This window comes from Saimiri boliviensis, chromosome 5 (assembly GCF_048565385.1).
Source record: "Saimiri boliviensis isolate mSaiBol1 chromosome 5, mSaiBol1.pri, whole genome shotgun sequence".
NCBI lineage: Eukaryota > Metazoa > Chordata > Mammalia > Primates > Cebidae > Saimiri > Saimiri boliviensis.
In genome coordinates, this window is record NC_133453.1 from 52,791,491 (window position 1) to 52,812,432 (window position 20,942).

At 34.8% G+C, this 20,942-nt stretch overlaps 1 protein-coding gene across 3 annotated transcripts in view; it reads left to right on the forward strand.

The window, feature by feature from the left end:
- The first annotated feature begins 4,088 nt into the window (after positions 1-4,088).
- TFPI (tissue factor pathway inhibitor) overlaps positions 4,089-20,942 on the forward strand; it is an 87,369-nt gene continuing 70,515 nt past the window's right edge. For 2 of the 3 annotated variants that reach the window (XM_010351589.3, XM_003940840.4), the window contains exon 1: positions 4,090-4,379. The gene's annotated coding sequence lies outside the window, so the exon portion shown is untranslated. Of the gene's footprint in view, positions 4,380-20,942 lie in introns of all 3 variants that reach the window. The other variant, XM_074399372.1, reaches the window with a different exon arrangement.

The following is a 20,942-nucleotide window of genomic DNA, read 5'->3' on the forward strand; positions in this document are numbered from 1 at the left end:
TTTATCCCTGGCAGATAAAGATAAGAGCAAAAAAGAACTTCATGTGGCTTGCCAAATGGATGTTTCAACCCACAGGAAAGAAGATTTTCTTGAAAGGCAAGGCTTTAAATGGCAAGAAATATGATCTGAAGTGAGAACATATTTTTAATTTTAAATCTTGTCTATAATAGACACAACCAAGCTATAAGAGCACTCTTAGCAGATGACAGTCAGAACAGGGAGCAGAAAATGGGCCAGGGGCCTTTCCCAGTAACTCCCAAAGGTTCAGGTGCTCTCAGGAGAAGGGAAGGAATGACAGCAGGACATATCTGAATTACCTATATTTGCCCCAAAGTGACCAAATTTTAACTGATCATTTAGCTAGTAGTAAATTACCTAGAAAAAGCAAGATTGCGCTTTCCATATCAGCAAACATAGAGACGTGAGAGCCAAATAAATTTCAGTAATGATGAAATAAATATAGAGGCACATTTAAAACCATGTTTGCATATGTCTTACCTATTACATAGAGTTTTGATAAATATAGTCTGATATAACCTAGCTGTCTTTCTTTTTTACAAATGAAATCTGCAAATGTTCATTGTTTTCATTTGCTGATCTGTTTTCAGAAATCCATTTTTAGAAAAAGTGAACTAGAAACAGCATACGGCTTAGATTCTGTATGTTAGGATGAAGATTGGAATAGAGTGAAGCTCAAGGACTCACCCTTCACCCAATCCAGTTAAACATCTTTGCAGTCACATTTTGTTTGAGAAGTAACTGTTTAAAATGTGAAATAGTGGAATATCTAACGTTTTACACATTTTTAAGTGGACAAAAATGCATGAAATGACTATCTGATGTGATAACATTTAATTTTGTTTTGTACATTTATGAAAACCTCTGTCTAAAGTTCTAACATCCTTCCTAGTCTTAGTGTTCCCTATCCTGCAACAATGAGTATCCTTCTCACCATGATCAGTTAGAATTACCTGAACTTGTTAAAACATCAGCTATGTTTTAATAGCCATCAGTCTTAAAGGATAAAGTTAGGAAATGTCTCCTAATAGGCAGAGCAAGTAAAGAAAAAAAAAGATTATTTTTATATCTTAGTCAAGAGATATTAAAGCTTATATTAAGAGCTGAGTATATTGTTTGACATATGTGAATTGGAAAGAAAAAATAACAAAATGTGTTGGGAAATGAAAAGATCCAGATACTTATTAGATACAGAGAGGTTTAAGATACAAAGGCAAATAGGCAAATTGTTGGTGAGAATATTTGTTTTATCCAAATAAATAAGACTTAGAGTTATATACAATGGAATGGTAAACTAGCAAAAAACAAAAACAAAAAACCACAGAGAGGAGCTGAGTCTACAGGGTCCATAGTTTCAGTATCAGGCTAAACTAACAATATCGTAACAACATCAAGTTCTCACAGTATCTTGAGCACAAGCATACTGAAGTTTTTCTAAGTTACATTTTTAAAATGGTAAGTTTTCATTGATGCTAAGCGCAGCTTAGCTATGAAATGGATGATCTCTGGTGTTAAAAAGATGGGTATTTCAGATAGAGTTCTTAACGTTAAAAAAAAAAAAAAGACTTTTAAAAATAACTTTAGGACAAAAAGGAGTTTATGCCAAGGATGTGTGTTCCTGAGTACTTTGGAAAACTTGAGCTAGGCCTGGGGATGTACTGCCACTGTAGAGCTAGGGCATCATGATCACACCAACTTGCTTCTCACGCTTGCTCTTGCTTTCACTTTTTCTCTTGTTCTTTCTTAGAAGTTACCTGTTCTTATTCTTTTTCTCAATACCCTATCAATTAGCTTTCACTACATAACCATCTTGCACACAGACCTGTGGCCATCAGCCCTTTCTCCATCTGGCCTTTTAGTTAAGAGCCTGACATTTACTGTTGTCAACCTAAAATAACTAAAAGAGTCAGAATCTAGTTTAAAGATAATTTATTCAAACACAAAGTTTGAGGACTAGCTTCTCAGGAAGTACAGATTCCAAAGAATGAAAGTCCATGTTCACAAGTAAGGAAGTTTGGGATCACTTAAAGAGTCAAAGTTCGGGGAAACTTAACAGAATGTCAGCATCATTCCATGTAAGCTTTAATGGCACAGTTACAATTAGCTAATTGGTCCAGGTGGTGCTTTTGTCTTGGGAAATGTATATTTAACATTCCACACTGAAGATGTAACTGTCATGGAGTCTGAGGTGCCATCTGGTCTGAATTAGGTACCAGGCAATAAAGGAGTCATTTAATCTATAACAAAGATGAGTAATTGGATATAGAGCTAGATTTGATCTCTTGTCTCTCCGAGTCATTTTTAGAACAAGAACTATAATCCCAGCACTTTGAGAGCCTGAGGTAGGGGGATAGTGAGGTCAGGAGTTAAAGACTAGCCTGGCCAACATCAAGAAACCCTGTCTCTACTAAAAATGCAAAAATCAGCTGGGCCTGGTAGCACACGCCCGTAATCCCAGCTACTTGGTAGGCTGAGGCACTTGAACCTGGGAGGCAGAGGTTTCAGTGAGCCAAGATGGCACCACTGCACTCCAGCCTGGTGACAGAGCAGACTCCAGCCTCCAATAAAAAGAGAGCCAATCTACAGCCTAAGGGGCAGAATTGCAAATATGCTACCTGACAATCTCCAGGGCTTAACTTTTCTCTTGACATAATAAACTTAAATGGTCCTGAAATTTTATCTTATTTTTACACAATGTACTTCTTCCACAGTTCTCAATTCATGCTTTTAAGAAAGAAAGTCTGACTGGCTGAGCTTGTCTCTACCTGAGATAGAGATTGGTCAAAAGTTTAATCAAGATTCATTGTGGAACCAAAAATAAAAATAAAAAGGCAACTTTCCTCCACAATCTGAGTGAGATGAGAGCTTTGATTGTGACTGAGGGGCAGGGCTTGAGGTAATAGGAGATAAATTATTAACATGTTATCAAATCCAGAACATGAGTGAGAAGGCAGCATAAAGGAGGATTTAAGCATTCGTGCTCTAAAATCAGACTGCATGATTAGAATCACAGCTCCATGTACTGAACTCAGTCTTCTAGATCTGGGAAATGGGCATACAAAGAAGACCTTCTTTATAAGCTAATTGTGAAAATTAAGAAAATTTATGTTCCAGTTACCTAATAATTATTCAATACATATTAAAAACACACAAAATGAAAGGTTACCTTTTACAGAGAGGTCTAAGGAAAGCAAGAAAAGTTGAAGGCACAAAGAATCTGAGATGCAGAAACAGGAAACTGGTATATTTTCTGACCAAATGTCTTCAGTGTTGCTGGCAAAGTAGATTCTGCCTATTGGATCTCTAGTGATCTTAATCTGATATGACCGTAATTCCAATACAGAAACAGTAAGGATTAACGTTAATGATAAGGACATACAGCAGAGAGACTCTGGTTGACACCTTTAAATATTTATATGATGTATAGAATAATAATAGAATACAACGGCCATAATGATAATCAACATTTTTTGGAGATTCATTACATGCTGGGGCCTGCCTTAAGTACTTTTTATGTATTAAGCCATTTAGCACTTATATCAAGCTCAGAAACTTTTATTATCAATATTCTAGGAAAAAAGAAACTGAGGTATAGAGAAGTCAAATAACTTGCTACGCTAGCAAGTAGCTAAGGTAGAGCTCAAAGCCCGATCTTCTGCAATAGATAATGCATTACACTGTCTCACTAAGAGAGACCTCCGATAGTAGCCCTCAGACTTTTTAAAAAAAAAACAAATATACTGACAGTGGGTAAAACAAATGAAATAACTTGAAGAAGAAACTAACTGCAAAAAAGTTTATTTATTAACAATGTAATAGTAAATACATAATTTTATAAAACATCCTAACTCTAGAAGAAAAAAAGCATTCTTTTTAAGCTGATTACAAAAACAATCCTGGAAAGTGAAAGAAATAGTTATTCAAAGTGATTGTATCTGAAATCTTGGATGTAAGCTGTTTCCTTCATCTGTTTCCTCCACCAAAAAAAAAAAAAAAAAAAAAAAAAAAAAAAAAGAGGTTTGTACTATATAGAGTCATCAGGGTTGCAGTAGTGACCTAACAGGAAGCTGGGCTATTCCCAACTGCCAGTAATCTCAAACAGACTCTGAGGCTCCGTCTTTACTCCAACAGACAGCAGCGTCTTTAGGCTGGATAATAGTCAAATTCTTACCTCCCTCTTTCACTGCGAGTAAGATCAGATTGCATTTCTTTCGGTATTCTTCAGTCCCCAGTTTCTTGATCTGTTTCTAAAAGAAGTAGAAAAGATAAATCATCTCTTCAATACCTGGAAGAAAAAAGAAAATAACCTCAACTCCGTTTTGAAAATACCATTTCAAGAACTTTCATCAGAGATTTTACTTGTGAGTACATGGCGATATACTGTCTAGCCCATGAGAAATAACTTCAATTTCCTTTTCTTGGGGGAAAAGCAGGGTGCTGAGAGACAAAGAACTGATAGGGGAGGATCACTGTTTATTTGCCTAAAATGAAAATCAACCCTTCCCTGTAAACAAAGTAAACTCAAACTGCAATGAAAATGAGTTCTCGGCATTTTGCATTTAGTCCTTAAGCAAATTTATGTGCGATGTTTATGACTTTAAACCATGAACATTTTTGTGACTAATTGGTGTATGTAGCTCTTTTATAATTTGAAGATTACAGGAGAATTCATTACTAATTGTGCTTGGTTAATTGGAAGTTTTTGGAAGTGTGGTTTACCTTTCCATTTTATTTCATAACATATAATAAGGAGACTGTCACTCTTCTGTGTAAAGAATCTTCCTTCAATATCGTTAGTTGATAACATTTAAAATGATGTAAACATTCAAATAATTATAATCTAAATTGAATACTTTATGCCAGCATTAACTAATTTCTCTAAGGAAATATTTTACAAGTCTCTAGAGACTAAAGTTTATATTCTGAGATAACTAAATGAGAATACTTACAAACAAGTCTATGTTGTGCAATTTTGTAAATTAAAACAATAGATAACGTGCCTACATGATGTACTGTTATGTTATGTTGGATATCAAATGCTTGCTTCTATTAAGACAGGAAAGCATGTAATGCAGCACTGAACAACCACAGAAATATAATAAGACAAGCTATTATTTAATTATAAAAAAACACTCTTTAGTATAAAATAATTGCCAAATATAAGAGCCAAGAGTACTACCATGTGGGAGAGGAGAAAAGATAAGCAACAGCCACACTGTGACTCAGTGCCCTGGAAATTAGTCACAAAATGACTTTGTATAACGTGAGATAATATGAATACAAAGGGCAAAACTCAAGCAGGAAACATACTGCACATAGAGTCGTATTTCTTGTGTAAAAGCATAATATTTACATGAAAGGGGGAACATTGCGACAATTTTGAGAGATAAGGCAAAAGTTTTGAACATGGCAAAATCTTCATAACACATTTTAAAAATTATTTTAAATCTGTCATTCTAGTACATGACTATTTGAATATATAGTATCCATATCTCATCTAATCCTTAAACTAAAAAGGGAATAGTCCCTGAAATTTATTTGAGTATGAAATGTTAGTTTATGGCCTCTAGCTTAATAAAAGTATATAAACTATAAATAAGGATCAACAAAGATTGAAAAATATTAACGTAAATACAGATAACTAAGACAATAAAGTAAAATTTTAAAATAAGAGTAAAACTTGAAAATATTTATTTTTACTGATTTGAGTAGTTATATTGGAAAACCATGTTTTTCTATTTCAGATGATCACAGAATCTTGTTAGAAAGGTTTAATGACATACATACTACTATTTGATTCCTATTTCTATTATGTATACTGAATTGGACAAGTTTTTGTCTTATTTTATTTTGTTTGTTTGTTTTTAAGGTATAGTCTGATATTTTTCATTTTACCTCCAATGACTAAATCACATTCTTTTTGGAAATGTGGTTCCTGTTCAAATGGAGTATGCTACCAAGTGGTATTTGATGGTCTGATTGATTGACCATATATCATTTTCTTGTTGATTGTACAACTAGTTTGACTAAAATCTGTCATAAAAACTTATTGTTAAATTAAATAATAGTACATAAAATGAGAATGTATTTTGTAATAAACTCAAATTATCAAAACATTAATTCTCTTAAAAAGTAATTTTCTAATCTTATTTTAAAGACTTACTTTAATGCCAGAATGCCTATCCATGTAACCAAATAGTAAATATGCTATCAATTCCTTAGGAATGGTTGGTTGATTAAATTCAGTGTCACAAAATTAGATATATTTCAATTGATATCTCTACCTAAAACAAGAAAAAAATTCAAAGTAAACATTCTTACAACATATAAAAAGGAAGAGACAATATAAAAAGTGAAAAAAATTATTCAGACTAGGATTTTCAAAAACATCTTATTTTTTGGTACAAATTAATTAAATTGAACTATAATATAAATTAAAATGGGCTAATTATATCATCAATGTATTTTACTATGTGGACATGATCTAAGAATTGTGCTACAATACAACTCATCTATTCTCAATAAAGGCTTTCTACAGTCAGCCGTACTTTTTGTCTACCATCTACAGCAATTAACTCATTTGAGAAATTAAATTTGGCCAGTTGCCTTTTTAAAACACAAAAATATTTTCATGCATTAGTGTCAAAGGTAGATTCTGCTATCTTTTCTAGAAATGAAGCAGCACTATAATTCTTTCTGATTACTACAATGTGCATTAGGAGAAATTTGAATTCAATAGATATGTGTTTCTAGATATCAAATCTCACCAAAATTAGGAAAGAGTTCAAGTATTTCCAGCAAGTTTTATTCATACTAGACCATCTCTCCTGGCTCTCTGAGATCCCCACTGACTGCATGCTAAGTGCTATGTATCAATTCCACGGGTCCAGTCTTCCCATTACCCTCTGCCCCTGTCTTCGCTTCTCCAAGGGTCAGGTGCCAAGTAGAATCATAGCCTGAGATTCAACTACCAGCAACTACCAGTTGCTGAAGGCAACTTCATCACCTCTACTTTTCTTCCTCCTCAAACCAACAATAACAAAAATAATGGGCCCATGTCAAATCCACTGTTTTCTTTTCTCTTTAAGCCTCCCTTGGGATGTTATGTCCTTTCTTAGTTGGAACAATGAGTTGTTAAAATGATTTCAAAAACAAAAGAATGTAAGGACACCATGACCCATAATAGAAGTCCCAATGCTGCAATACTACTTTCCCAGTTGTTCCATCTGATGGCCCACAGGTCTCTGTGTAGACTTAGAATTATTGCAAGGAATTCCCCAGTCAACATGTGAGTAAAAATTACTATATGTTACTGATTAGGACATAATAAAGCTATTTCAGCATCAGAAATGTGAAAGCACTCATCAGTAGGACACTGATAAAATGTAAATAGTGTTTTTATTACCAAGCATGATGTGCCTTTGACACCCTGGAACTAGAGCCACCACATGCCAACACAGTCTATCTCTCCTCCTCTTCTTGATCCTTATCTATTTCTGTTCAGTCCTTAAATTCTATGATAATTCATCTGTAAGAATCACTTCCTTCCTCATTCTTCATTTCCCAAGGTTTAAAAACAGAGTAAATCTCAGAAACAGATAAGTTTCCAAAATAATGGTGTTTATTATTAATATTTTGGTAATATTTGAAGTCCACTTAGGAAGCTTCAAAGATTAATTTTCATCTCAGAAAATGCATCACAATGTATATTAAAATTTAATAGAACTTTTCTCTAGTTTTTTGAACATATGGAAAATGCTTAAAATTAAATTTTTACTATTTTTGCCTGCTAATTCTGTTTTTGATATCATTTAGACTTTTCTCATTATGAGTTGTATTTTACTATTGAGTACCTAGTAATTTTGATGTGGTTGCCTAATATTATGAATTTTACCTTACTGGGTAATGTATTTGTTGTATTTCTATAAATATCCTTGAGCTCTTTTCTGGGATGTAAATTACTTGAAAACAGTTTCATATTTGGTAGTTTTGCTATTAAACTTTGTTAGGTAAGACCAGAGAATTGTTTATTCTATGGTTAATGTTTTTCTACTACTGAGGCAAACAACTGAGTATTATACTTAATGCTTCATAAATTGAGAGTTTTGCAACTTGGGAACAAAAAATATTCCCTGCTTTACATGTGTGGGCCCCTCTAACCCTTTTATGTGGTGCTTCAACCAGTCTTTAGACTTTTATGAATGCCACAGACCAATATTGAGCTGAAGATTAGAAGTCCACCTAAAGATCTCTGGATCTTCCTTTCTGTATAGCCCTGTCTTCTCTGATGCTTGGTCCTGTATACCCTAACTACCACCTGAGACTCTTGTCTGAACTCATAGAAACTAAACTGAGTCTCTTCAATCAGTCTGCTGTAACAATGTACAAACGTGGGGCTAAACACTTGTTTCTCATCTCTATGAAATCACTTCTCTCCACTGACCAATATACTGCAATTTCTTATACTTTTTCTTTCTTTCTTTCTTTCTTTTTAGTTATTTCAGGTAGGTAGAAAAATCCAATCCCTGTTAATATATGGCAGTTAGAAGTAGAAGAGCTTTTAAAATTGTACTTTCATAACATCTTAAAAAACAAAAGATGAATATAAATTTTAAAAATTTAAGGGCAAAGAGCCTGTAAATTTAGTTTGCCTAAATAAGATAAACATACGTTTATTGTTTATTGTAGCCCAGGAGCTATGTTATATGAGTACATATGTGTTTATACAACAAAGAACATAAGATTACTATTTCTTTTTTCTTTTCTTTTCTTTTTTTTTTTTTTTTTGAGATGGGAGTTTCGCTCTTGTTACCCAGGCTGGAGTGCAATGGCGAGATTATCAGCTCACCGCAACCTCCACCTCCTGGGTTCAGGCAATTCTTGTGCCTCAGCCTCCTGACTAGCTGGGATTACAGGCGCCCACCACCATGCCCAGCTGATTTTTTGTATTTTTAGTAGAGGCGAGGTTTCACCATGTTGACCAGGATGGTCTCGGTCTCTTGACCTCGTGATCCACCCGCCTCAGCCTCCCAAAGTGCTGGGATTACAGGCGTGAGCCACCGCACCTGGCAAGATCACTATTTCTAAAAAGAATAGTTATTTCATCTTATATAAGAATTTTATTGTTTCATTATGTTTTCTGATAAGAACAGCCATTCAGGAAGCTAATGTCTCATTCTCTCCTATATTTTAGATGCCAAATGGGCTCCACGTGCTTAAAACGAATCAAGTAGTCACTTGTTCAACAGGCACTTCCTACTTCCCAAACTATGAGTGCTCATTGTTGTTTACCTAGATCATAGAGCTTTTATCAGAAATTAATTGCTTTTCCTAGTCGTTTCCTATCACAGTTTCTTGTAATTATTTTTTCTCCCCTGCTTCCTGGCTACTTTCATATAAAGAAAGCTGCGTAAAGTAAATACAAAGTACAACTTTCTCTTTTTGTGAAAGGAAAGCTTCAGGTGCTTCCTACTCAGTTTTTTAAATGACTTGAGGCAAACGGATAATCCCAGATAAATGACAAACATGGCAGACATAATTTAAATTTATATTAGCATTGCAATTTGGTTTTATAACTATGTGACATGATTCCAGATCTTATATATCTCCTTTGAGTTACATGATTTTAATCTGATAATAGCAAAGCTATTTAGCCAATGAAGAAAGGAAATATGTACACATTAAAGAAATGATCTGGTGCTAATGTGGATTTTCAAAAAAATTAAGATAAGCATTTTTTTAAATAAATGTCCAGGCTTTCCTGTTAGTGTCAATAATTTTAATCTAATTCTAGATTTCCCAGAATTAACTTTTTTAGTATGTTTTTCTCTTAAGGAACTGCTGAAGAATGTGTCTGATGGGGAAAGATGTTTAATCAGGGGGAATTTGGACTTACCCTCATTTCCCTCATTTCCCATAACAGGAGAGATCCGTTTTTCTATATGTGGTCAGCTATGGATAAAATTCTTTTCAAGCCTAAGCCTTTTTAAAGTTTGCAAATATTAATAAGAGCTATCAAAAAAGCAAAAAGTTTCTGAGGTGCCAATGTTTGCCATATCACTATTCTGTCAGTATTACTCTCCCCACCACCACTTATCTGTATTTGATATTATCATCTGGTACAGAGATAAGGGAGATCCAAATGACCATTTGGCTTCTGTAATAAGTGCTGGAAGCCTCTTCTGTAAAAGACATGGGGAGACCATGGATGATCTCCCAGAATGTAAGCGAAAAAATATCTCTCCAAGTACATACTTGCCCTTCAGAAGGGAGATCATACTTTTTTTTCCAGATCTCTCAGAACCTTACCCACCATCATGAAAGATGTATTTGAGACCTACTTTAATATCCAAGGATAACAGTATATATAACTAGAATCAAAAAGTGTCAATCAATGATATATCCTGAAGAAGTCAACAGAAATATTTTGAAAACAGACAAAACTTGACATGGGGAGGAAGTTAGGACATGGGGCATTAAGATATTCTATGGATAAAGAAATCTCCAATAAAGAATAAGACTTTATCTTTTTGAAAGCCAAGGAAGAGATTAAACCATTTTAAGATCTCTTTCAGTTCCATCATTATACTTGAATAAGCAGATTCAATTTTAATACCTTTAAGCTGAGCATTAACTATGTACTTTTTGTATATTAATCCTTTAAAAGATATGAAAAGTGTACCACGTGATAAATTGTAATCATTTATAAATTAACCTAGTAATGAGGATTTGATGTAACTTACAAAAAATCAAATCTCTGATCACCATTCCCAGAAAATTATAATTGAATGTGTTATGCAGGGCATTAGATAAGAAAACCTTATCTAATTTGTGATTATATGATTATGTGTTGGGTAAGATTTTGATAGGAAAGAGATGAATGGCAATTTAAACTAAGTGGTCTTTATAAAAATGTAAAATGATGAGCATTAAGTATGTAAAATGAAGAGAAAAAAGTAACTATTGATTGAATTCTGTGAATAAAGTGGCACCAATTGCCTGTCATTCTCAGGACCCATAGTTCTCGACTTTCATGGCTTTTTTTTTTGTTTGTTTGAATGAAAGTGGCTGAAGATCAACTTCTTAACGGCTCCTGAGGGACCATGACTCAGCTGTCAGGGCTCTTCATTCCTTTAGAGTGATTCAGAGTTTATCACGATGTCATCTGGGCAGATGGTTGTAGTCACCAACAGCTGTAGCTCCTCTCTCGAACCAAACTCAGACCCCTCCCAGATACTTGAAATTAGAAGCAATCATTAATTCTTAGCTTTTTCACATTAAGGGTTATTTTTACTACCACAAATACTCTCCTTAATAGAAGTGAAAACATTGACTATTTATTTGTCATGTTTATTGTACTTAAAGATAAAAAATTTAGCTAATATTTGAAACTATTACATTTTTTTCTAATCAGAAAGTTTTCTAATTCATCATAAATCTAAAACCAAAAGGTTCTAGAAATCCAGTCTCTGGTATAATGAGTATAGATTTTGCCATGTTTTTTTTCCTAAATATAATATAGTAGCATTTTTATGAGAAATTCCCATACCTGGGCTAATATTTGGATCTCCTTTTGTCATATAACAAGTTGAGGTTATCAGAAACAGGAAGTTGAGAAGTCTCCAGTACATTTGTCTAGGCAGAGATAAAATCTGATGGAAACAGCCCTTCGGCAGAAATGAAGAAACTGACTTGTTATTTTTAGCTACTGATCCTTAAGATTTCTAAAAAGGTAGTATCAACCTGAATTCCAGAACCTGTGAGAAAAGTCTCAACTGTCATTCCATGTCTTTGCAAACTGTCCTTTCACGTCTTCCATCTCCCACAAGATGTCCCATTCATCATAAATTAAGAGATTAATTTTAATTAAAAAATTAATTCATTTACCAAGAGATACATAGGTAGCTAGATACATAATTAGAGAAGTAACTCTTCAGGCAATAGATGTTTTGGGCCTCAAATGCCATTTGCTTATCTAACTCAATAATGGGTATCTAGAAGAGCAAATACAAAAAGCAGGTAAAATAGTCAAAAGTAGCTACAGGCTCTCTATCTCTCCATACATTCTCATTTTTAATATGTGTAGTAATTATACTAGAGAAATACACATTTAATATATTATTCTTTTTTTCTCCTCTCACACCAAAATTCATTGATTTAACTGCATGCATTTTTCATTCCATTTCCTTTCATTTGGAGCTACTAGGTTTCACAGTTATGCAGAATTGTATTCTTGAAAACTACCATTTGCTTCAGATATGTAATAACTTTATTTGTTTTTTTCCCCTCTTAAGGAAATGCCAATGATGTAACATAAAGAGCTTTGCTCTTAAACAAATTGATATGTATGGAAATCAGAGTAATTATGATGAAGAAAGGTGAATTCACTCAAAGAAAACAATGTGTTCTTTTTCTGAAAAAAAGAAAACTTACAAATTTAACTATAAAGTCCAGAAAAAATAATTCCATTCATTTTAGGAGAGTTTCAGTAGTTATGGACAACTATACACAGAACAGGTATAATGAAATACTCTTCATTACTATAAAAAAGAAACACTGGCATTATTTCTTGTATTATGTGTTTCTTTTTTATTTCATTTTGTTCATCGTATTTTTAGTAGTGAAGATCTATAGTATATCACATTTTCTTCATATTTCAATTGCAATTTTTAAGAAATGTGTTTACATGTTTACATTTACCTTGTTCTTCACTTTCTAATGATCTCTTTATACCTGTCTCCCTTCCCCCTATTGCCTCTCAGTTTTATTTCTCCACTCCCAGGACTCACACTCCTCTCTTAATTGGCAACAAATATTAATATTCCCTGTTATTATGTAGGAGAACATTATTTTTACCTATCAAAAATATGAACACCAAAAATAATTTTGTTTTAATTAAGTTTCTTAACTTTGGCTCAAAACATTAAATATAAATTTGTTTAATTGATTTTTTTTAATTTTCTGTTTTAATTAAGTTTAAATAAGTTTCTTAACTTTGGCTCAAATATTAAACCTTTCCTAGTTGTGGTTTAATGAAATGCTAATTTCTAGATATTGTAAGTAATCTGAAATTTGCTTTAGGTGATAAAAATGAAAATATTTGTGAGAACTGTGTGTCTTTCTGAAGCTTGCAGTTACCCTTTCCTAGAATGGTCCCAATTCCTACGTCTGAGTTAAAACCCCACCAACATACTAACGTGAGACTCGGGTCAGGGGAAATCAACTTCTCAGCTCCAATTTCCTTATTTAAAAAACCTGGATATTTCAGATACTTATTTCTATGATTGCTTTTAGCTCTAGCATTATGTAAATGTGTGTCCTTGCCTCCATTTCAGTTTTTAAAATATTTAAATAAGTAGTTTGCAAATGCTATATGCTATTTGATTGTAATATAAAAATATACACTCTTTTTGCCTGGTATTGCTATTTCCTCTCCATGGGACTTTGTTTTGTTTTGTTTTGTTAATACTATGAATAAAAAAATACTAGCTCTATACAGTAAACAGTTTTATTCTTAGAAGACACTTCCCTCCTTTATAAAACCGTGTACAATTACGTTTGTATTTCTTTTTTCTTTCCTTTTTTTTTTTTTTGAAACAGTGTCTCTCTCTGTCACCAAGGCTGGAGTGCAGTGGCTCGATCTCAGCTCTCTGCAACCTCTGCCTCCCTGGTTCCAGCAATTCTCCTACCTCAGCCTCAGAGGAGCTGAGATTACAGGCGCACACCACAACTGGCTTATTTTTGTGTTTTTAGTAGAGACCGGGTTTTGCCATGTTGGCTAGGCTGGTCTCAAACTCCTGACCTCAGGTGATCTGCCTGCCTTGGCCTCCCAAAGCGCTGGGATTACAGATGTAAGCCACCGCACCTGGCCAATAGAAACAATTATTTTTTTCTTATCAGTGAAATTGTGACAATCTAAAATGTAGAAAGCATTATGATTTGATTCATGAACTGACTGAGGTTAAGAAATTGTACATCAAGTAATTCTCCAGAAAATTACGACTTCCTGTTAAAAAGAGCCAAATCCAAAAAAGAAATTTCCCTTTAGCCAGTCTTTTTTTTTTTTTTTTTTTTTTTTTCTTTCTCTAAGACGGAATTTTTCTCTTGTTGCCCAGGCTGGAGTGCAATGGCACAATCTCGGCTCACGGCAAACTCAGCCTACCAGGTTCAAGCCATTTTGCCTCAGCCTCCAGAGTAGCTGGGATTATAGGCTCATGTCACCATGCCCAGGTAATTTTTGTGTTTTTAGTAGAGATGGAGTTTCCTCCATGTTGGTTAGGTTGGTCTCGAACTCCTGACCTCAGGTGATCTGCCTGCCTTGGCCTCCCAAAGGGCTGGGATTACAAGTGTGAGCCACTGCGCCCGGCCGGCCTTGTTTGTTTGTTTGTTTGTTTTGAGACAGAGTCTCACTTTGTTGCCCAGGCTGAAGCTCACAGTGGCACGATCTCGGCTCACTCTACCCTCATCTCTGAGGCTCAAGCTAGCCACTCTTTTAGTAAACATGATTAGTCAACAAATCTGCAATTACTTAGATTTCATTTTTGTTGTTTTTGTTTTAAGTCACTCTTTGTTTGCAATATTAATTTATTTTTCAAGTTTAGAATGTTTTGCTTCATTGTTTCCCATATTTTATTTTAATCTGAGTATACTTTATAATCTCAAAAATTAACTCTTATGGTAACAATAATAATAATAATAAGCATTGCTTTAATACCAGGACAATTTTAATGATAAGAAACGGGAATTTGGCATGGGCTCGTATTGTCAACATTGTCTTCTCATTTCCTAAGCATCCTTCTATCAATTTTTTTAATTGGTTAATAGTTCATTTATGAAAACAAAAACAGCAAAACAACTGTGAGGTTATATTTGGCTGCTACTAGGAAAATATCACAGCACAAGTAGCATAAATAATTACCTTAAATTTATTATCCCACATTACACAAAATTCAGAGGTAAGCTGTTTCAAGACTGGTTCCTTCACCGAGGAACCAGGTTTTTCCTGTTTTTATTTCCATCATTCGAAGCAGATTAATTTTATTTTTAGGTAATCTGCCTCAATGTTACAAGGTAGCAGCTTCAGCAACAGGTGTCACTTACAGACAGGACAAATAGGAGGAGGAGCTACCTTGTGGTTCTTCCCATATAGCAGCATTCATAGCAAGGAAGACGTTCAAAATCACCCATCCCCAAGCATGCAGCTACATCCCTTCTCAACTTATTAACCAGAGTTCACATAGAAATTTCTAAATAAACATTCTAAAGTTAATGGAATCACCATGATTAGTATGGGTTAATGGTGATTTACTCCTTAGGTAGGCATAGCTTAACCTTCTCTGAGAGCTGGATTTATGAACGTATTAAGGAGCCTTCTCACTGTCTAACGTAACAGAGAATGTTTCATGGGCAAGCAAACAAGATGACTAAAAATTTTTGTTAAGTAGAAAAGAAATGACAAAAATTCATTTATGATCTCATTGACCTAAGGTATTTCCTGTTACCAAATTATCTTTTTCTCCATGAACACCAATGTTTGCTTGGTTAATCTTAAAGTATGCATATATTTTTGTGTAAAGTATTTAAAATTCATATCACATGGATTATTCCCCAAATTATCTTCTAGTCATTATCATTGTCCATTTAACTTAGTTTATATTATATCGGGTAGACGGATGTTCCACCATATCTAATAACTTCCATTATGTTGGAAACCTACATTGTTTAAAATGTAATTATTATTTTACAATTATTTTCTCTAGTAAACTAAATGTGAATGTACACATAACCATTTTAATATTTTTAATTCTCAAGTGCGATATTACTAATTTGAAGCATTATCTACATTTCTAAGCATTGAAAGAACACATGTAGAAAAAATGATTAGTTTATGATTAAGAAATAAACCACTTACATATTTCCTCTTAAAACCTTTCAAAGTCTTGCCTCTTTTGTTCTTTATTTCTGTCCAGTTGATAAAATCCAACTATAATCATTTGCGTATTAAATTCCTGTATCTAGAGGGGAGAATTGCTGAATTTTTAAGGCAGCAGAAGTTACTGTTAATTTATGGTTGGGATGCCAGCAGCCCAGAAATCTTTTAATGATAAATTATTAATGCTCCATTTTATTTTACCTAGAGAAAACGTCAAACCTTTACATTTGTAAAAGTCTACTACTTCTTGTCATTCTGAAAAGGATTCTCAATCTCTTTCTCACATACAAAATTGAATCACAGCAAGAAATTTTTCATCTTCTTACCTGCTCTTCAGTAACTTTCTAATCTCTCCGTTTATATCTGTCTCTTTGTCCCCCACCCCCCACTCAGCAAAACACAAACACACACATTCATTACACACACTTTGCAAATATATTTGTATCCACCACCAAGAAAACCTATCATTTTAATGGAAAATAAATCTTTTCTTCAGCCTATAGTTAAATTCTTTTCACCTGTGCCTGGGATCTCACCTGCTATTCATTTTACTTTTCTTATAGCTTTTAACTCTCCCTCTTTAGCCATATAAAATGATAACCTTCACAAAATGTTTTCCTTCATATTGTCTGTTAATTTTCAGCATAGATTTATAAAATAACATCCAAAATTCCTGTTTTCATAGCCTCCGTTTCTGTTCCTACCCCATCTCACTTACATAATGCCATTGTCATTAGTGGCATCACCAGTAACCTTGTAAAATATTTATTAGTGTGAGGGGGCATCATGCGTGTCATTGTTAAACCCATGTATATGTTTACCCCTTGCCTTCTGGAACACTCTGTGCTATAGACATTGGTGACTCATGACAGTTTTTGGAAATACTCACTTCCCTTAGTGTTTGTGTAACTGCAGCCTCCCAGGTTTTCTCCTGCTTTGCTAGCCATTTCTACTCCATTTTCTCTTTGTTGTTCAGAGTTTACTTCCAGGATATTCCTTCCCAATCTTCACACTCACCTCATAGTCACTATGTGGCTTACATGAGTTAATATTTGTAAAAGCATTCAGGAGTGTGCTTGCTCCACATCAAATGCTATATATGCTTGTTAAATAAATAGATCTCATTCACCCCACGAAATAAGGATTGTTTATCTACTGATTCTCACGTTTTTGTCCCCAGCAGATACCTTCATATCTATATATGGGGCTTTTTATTTCATGGTTCCACTGGAGGTTTCACAAACATTTCAAACTCAAACTGCCACACCTTCAATTAATCACCTTCCTAGGGCTATGTGCTTTTTTCCCCAAATCAGTGCCTGGAACCATCAAATGACTCTTTTCCTTAAGTCAGATGCTCATTGTAGGTGGCCTTGATTCCTGTCTTCCTCACTTACCTCATCATTTTAATCATAAAAGTCTCTTGAAGGTACTGTTGAATTTTCTCAAAATTAGACCACTATTTTCATTATTGTATCACAAATCGTAGATACTTCTCATCCTAAAACTTCTGGCTTTCTGATATTCCAGAATATGCTTCAAATTGCTCTGTAAAAACTTTCAAATATGCATGTTAGGATAACTTTGTAATTTTATATCTTACAGTTTTTGAGTGCATGTGGTAAATATTTTGATGTTATGATATAAAATATGGAGAAGATATATGATAATGTATTTGAATATTTTATATGATATATTCCTTGTTTGGGTCACTTGTGCTTCGGAATCTGAATCATCTTGAATGATCTGTCATTATTTAATCCTATCTCTTAAATTACCTTTTAAAAATTAAAGATATATATATATATATATATATATATATATATATATATACATATGTTTGAGATGGAGTCTCACTCTGTCACCTAGGCTGGAGTGCAGTGACACAATCTCAACTCATTGCAACCTTCACCTCCTGAGATCAAGTGATTATCTTGCCTCAGCTTCCCAAGTAGCTGGGACTACAGGTACATGTCACCACATCCAACTAATTTTTGAATTTTTAGTAGATATGGGGTTTCATCACGTTGGTCAGGCTAGTCTCAAACTCCTGACCTCAAATGATCAGCGCACTTTAGCCTCCCAAAGTGCTGATATTACAAGCCACCCTAACTGGCTGATTTATTCATTTTTTTTAAGAAAATTTATTGAGGGAATGCTGGGAAGATGGCCAACTAAGAACAGCTCAGGACTTCAGCTCCCAGTAAAAGTGCAGAGAAGCACCTGGGAACAAAAAGCGGTTTATGAGTTCAGCTGCAGCAGACCTAAACGTACCTGTCCAGCAGCTCTGAATGAACAACGGAGCTCACAGCTCAGGACTTAAGCCCCAATAAAAGATAGACTGTCTCCTCACGTAGCTCCCTGACCCCCATAGATCTAAAGAGTCACCTCATAAAGGAGAGAACAGACTGACAGTAGGCAAGCATCTTTCTGGGACAAAGAAAGCGGAAGAGGAAACTGGTAGCAACACTTACTGTTCTGCAGCTGATCCCAGGCAAGCAGGGCCTGGAGAGGACCTCAGCAGTCCTACAGCAGAGGGGCCAGACTGTTAGAAGGAAAGCTTAAAAAAAAGAAGAAGAAGAAGTAACTTCAGCATCCACGAACTAGAAGCTCACTCAGAGACCAATCTGAAAAACAGTAACTACAAAGACAACAGGTGGATAAACCCACAAAAATGGGAAGAAACCAGAGAAAAAAGGATGAAAACTCCCGAAACCAGAACACCTCTCCTCCTAAAAGGGATCACAACTCCTCACCAGCAAGGAAACAAGACCGGATGGAGAAAGAGTGTGATGAAATGACAGAATCAGACTTCAGAAGGTGGGTAGTAAGAAACTACAGTGAGCTAAAAGAACATGTTCTAACCCAATGCAAAGAAACTAGGAACCTTGAAAAAAAGATTGGACGAAATGCTAATGAGAATGGACAACATGGAGAGGAATGTAAGTGAATTGATTGAGCTGAAAAACACACCACGAGAACTTCGTGAAGCATGCACAAAGACTAATTGACCAAGCAGAAGAAAGGATATCAGAGGTCGAAGATCAACTCAATGAAATAAAAAGAGAAGGCAAGCACAGAGAAAAAAGCACAAAAAGGAATGAACAAAATCTTCAAGAAATATGGGACTATGTGAAAAGACCTAATCTACATTTGATAGGTGTACCTGAATGTGATGAAGAGAATGAATCCAAGCTGGAAAATACTCTTCAGGATATTATCCAGGAAAACTTCCCCAACCTAGCAAGGTAGGCCAATATTCAAATCCAGGAAATACAGAGAACACCACAAAGATATTCCTCAAGAAGAGCAACCCCAAGGCACATAATCGTCAGATTCACCAGGGTTGAAATGAAAGAGAAAATGCTAAGGGCAGCCAGAGAGAAAGGTCGGGTTACCCACAAAGGAAAGCCCATTAGACTCACAGCAGATCTCTCAGCAGAAACCCTAAAAGCCAGAAGAGATTGGGGGACAATATTCAACATCCTTAAAAAAAAGAACTTTCCACCCAGAATCTCCTATCTAGCCAAACTAAGCTTCGTAAGTGAAGGAAAAATAAAATCCTTTGCAAATAAGCAAGTACTCAGATATTTCATCACCACCAGACCTGCTCTACAAGAACTCCTGAAAGAGGCTCTACACATATAAAGGAACAACCAGTACCAGCCACTCCAAAAACATACCAAATGGTAAAAGAGCATCAACACAATCAAGAATCTGCATAAACTAACCAACAAAACAGCCAGATAGCATCAAAATGACAGTATCAAATTCACACATAATAATACTATCCCTAAATGTAAATGAACTAAATGCCCCAATCAAAAGACACGGACTGGCAAATTGGATAAAAAGCCAAAACCCATCAGTGTGCTGTATCCAGGAAACCCATCTTACATGCAAGGATACACAAAGGCTCAAAATAAAGGGATGGAGGAAGATCTACCAAGCAAATGGAGAGCAAAAAAAAAGTAGGAGTTGCAATTCTGATCTCTGATACAATAGACTTTAAAGCAACAAAGATCAAAAGAGACAAAGAAGGACATTACACAATGGTAAAAGGATCTGCAACAAGAAGAGCTAACGATCCTAAATATATACACACCCAATACAGGAGCACCCAGATACATAAGGCAAGTTCTTAATGACTTACAAAGAGACTTAGACTCCCACACAATAATAGTGGGAGACTTTAACACCCCATTGTCAATATTAGACAGATCAACCAGACAGAAAATCAACAAGGATATCCAGGGCCTGAACTCAGACTTAGAACAAGCAAACCTAATAGACATTTATAGAACTCTCCACCCCAAATCCACAAAATATACATTCTTCTCAGCACTGGATCACACCTACTCTAAAATTGACCACATAATTGGCAATAAATCACTCCTCAGCAAATGCAAAAGAACAGAAATCATAACAAACAGTCTCTCAGACCACAGTGCAATCGAGTTAGAACTCAGAATGCAGAAACTAATTCAGAACCGCACAGCTTCATGGAAACTGAACAACTTGCTCTTGAATGTTGACTGGATAAACAATGAAATGAAGGCAGAAATAGATGTTCTTCAAAACCAATGAGAACGAAGACACAACATACCAGAATCTCTATAAAAACCCTAGAAGAATATCTAGGCAAAACCATTCAGGACATTGGCATAGGCAAGGACTTCATGACAAAAACGCCAAAAGCAATGGCAACAAAAGCCAAAATAGGCAAATGGAACCTAATCAAACTCCACAGCTTCTGCATGGCAAAAGAAACAGTCAGTAGAGTGAATCGGCAACCAACAGAATGGGAAAAAATTTTTGCAGTCTACCCATCTGACAAGGGGCTGATATCCAGAATTTACCAAGAACTAAAACAGATTTACAAGAAAAAAACAAACAAGCCCATTCAAAAGTAGGCAAAGGATATGAACAGACACTTTACAAAAGAAGACATACAGAAGGTCAACAAACATATGAAAAAATGCTCAACGTCACT